The sequence below is a fragment of the Musca vetustissima genome, unplaced genomic scaffold (genome assembly GCF_032173495.1).
Source record: "Musca vetustissima isolate MV318-11 ecotype Yass unplaced genomic scaffold, APGP_CSIRO_Mvet_v1 utg36345, whole genome shotgun sequence".
Classification (NCBI taxonomy): Eukaryota; Metazoa; Arthropoda; class Insecta; order Diptera; family Muscidae; genus Musca; species Musca vetustissima.
In genome coordinates, this window is record NW_026879620.1 from 19,087 (window position 1) to 22,267 (window position 3,181).

A 3,181-nucleotide genomic window follows, 5' to 3' on the forward strand; every position below is an offset into this window, starting at 1 on the left:
ACATATATCAAACTTCAATCATTGTTGTAAAAATAACTTCTTGTGAGTAACGTTACATTCTTAATGACCTCTTTTCAGGGAATGATACATTGTTTGTGTGTGTGTAAGTTTTTTGGTAAACGTGATTCAGTACCACACTGCAAACCCCCCAAAACAATTTTGTTTTGTTTTAAATCTTTAGGTGATATGGCTATTAAAACACAAGTGTATTTGTGCTTGGGGTTAAAGTCAAGTCAAATACACACACACACACACTCCTATACAACGAGGGGGAAACTTTTATTTTTAAAGAAGATATATTACAATCTATTTGTTGTAAAGTACCAACAATTTAGTACAGACCCGCTGTATGGCATAACAATTGTGGGACATACAGCACGTGTACGCAAGTTAACATACCAATATTGTCTGAAAATAATTATATATGAGATGTTCCATGGGAAAATTTTAAACAAGAATTTTTTAACTATATATGAAAATAAACATTTGTCCGTCGAGCTTGAGTGGTCAGTGGATATACATTTAATATAAAAAGTTTGTTTATTCCGTCGAGTTTTGTAACAACGTGAATCTACATTGATCGTGACTTTATAGAAGAGATCGGCACAAAAAAATGTATATATCAAAATTTATTAATTTTTTCGTTACTAAATATATGTTAAACTTAACCCTTGGTCCAGTCTACCGGCTATGAAAAATGACGTGATCTTTTTTGTTGGTCAGATATTCTCAGACTGTCGGGCTCGATTAAAAATAGGGTCTGTCGACTTATTAGGCAATCAGATAAAATTTAAAATTGTTTGTCCTTCCCATAACTATCAAACAAAAACAATATGTGCCCACTTCGGGTTAAATTAAATTATTGATGCCTAATTGTGAAATATATAATGGGCGAACATACATATATGTAGATAGAGGCTTTTTTGGGCATATCTTCTATTGACATACTTCCGCACAATGGTGTCAAATAGCATGATATTCGTGACCAGTAGATACCGCCACGAAGAGAAATTATGCCGCCAGGAGATGTGTCTTGCAATAAATAAGATTAGATCAAGATGTTTGGTATCGATTCACGTTTTAGTATATATATTATATAACATATGTCTATTCGGAGTTCACCTATACGACGATGTTTTGACATATTCTTCATAAGAACGCCTCGAACCACTTTGTGTACATTTGCGGTTTTAAGTGCATTTCCCTGTAATTTGGCATTCCGGGTTCTATCTAAAAATAATTTTTTAATCGAAATGGTTGTTATTTATAATTCTGAAAATTTTGATACATATCTTTGATAATTAAAGTCCTATTCGTTATTTTGGGTTTTTTGAGCTCGTTTCTCGACCGAATTCGCTGTAATTTGGCAGATTGGGTTCTAATTTGTTCGTATCGCCCAAATAATGGCACTTAAATTTTTCGGTATTTTAGGGTTATTGCCTACGGTTTTCAATCGAATTCGAATTGCTTGTAACAAGACGAAACAAGAAAGATACATGGTTCAATTTAAGAATGTGCATAAAATCGCATTCTGAGCCGATGTATGTTCAATTGTAAACAAAGTACTGTATGATCCGAATTGAATGACATTTGGCACAGCTTATTTATTTAGCCTAAGGACGAACCCTATTGAAATCGGATCAGATTTTGATATAGTTCCCATATATATAATTTCGTCCGATGTTAAGAAAATGGTGCACCAACGACCTAAAGTTAGGCCGATTACCGAAGAATTTTGCACAACGTGCATACGTTACTGTAACATAACGTGTGTCAAGTTTAGTGTAAATCGTTTCAGGTTTAGATATAACTCCCAAAAACCCAAAGTTAGGACCGATAGGTACAAAATTGTGCCCAACGTAATGAATTGTGCACAAAGTGTGGCAAGTTTCGATAAAATCGGTTTAGATTTGGATATAGTTCCCATGTATATTTTCATCCTATTATAATAAATATGATGTACCAAGGACCCAAGATATGGCCGATGGGCACAAAACGTACTGAAATTAGCATAAAATAACCTGTGAAAAGTTTCTTTGCAATAGGTTCAGATTTGGATGTACCTTCCATTTATATTTTCCTCCGATTTCATGTAAATGGTGCACCAAACTTCTCATGTACAAACATTGAACATATAATTAGATATTTGCGTATTGTTGAAATGCAAACATGGCCCATATATATTTTTGCCCGACTTCATATTAATTGGACTCCAAATAACCAACGGGTGTCCATTTCAAATATTCTTTTAATCGATTTACAGCATGTCCCATTGCAACAAACTACTCTATATATGTCTAAATTAAGAAGTTAGTATAGGTTGCAGAATAACATGTTTATGTCTTGATCTAAGTCAGTTCACATTTATACATTTCAGTTCAGATGTATCTGTTGGATATACCCCATATAGCCGTTCCCGTCCGACTTTGCTACTTCCCTTACTGGTTTATATTAATCATATCTTACAATAGTATGGGGGTATTTTAAACTCGAAGTTTTCAATTTATATCCGGCAATGTATGGAATTTTATGACAATTTAGCCAATCTGTTGTAATCATTTTACATTCGGAGGATATCATGATTCAAAACATGATGATGTTTGAAAAATGTGTTATATATGTCCACATGGAGGCATAGCCTCCATATTATGATTCATATCAATTTCCGTATTTAAAATGTAAAGTGAGAGAGAGAGAGGTTCAAGAATAAGTTATATGGGTTCACATTTAGGCATCACCCCCATATAATACCTCCCGATTTTCGGCATTTCCTATCAGGCGTATTTAATATTCGAGAGCATAGTAGAGTATAGGGTAGAGTAGGGTGTAAGAAACGTCACTGCAAACAAATGCCAATAAAATATGGTGTAATCTGTAGCAAATATGCCATCAAAAATTGCTGCAATTACTATTAACTATTAGTATATCCAATGTTCGCTACGGCCGAACTTACCGCTTTCTTCACTTGTTTTAAGCTATATCCACATTCTCCCACTGAAGTAACTTTAAATTGACATTCCAAGTTCATGGATAGTGAAACACAATTCGTTAAGATGTTCGGATTTAACTCTCTTGGATATTTGCTTTCAAACGGTCCGTTAACAATATGCAATCTCTTTCTGTGGAATACCTCATATCTTATACATGTCCATTTGCTTAACTAACTAACCGTTCGGTATCT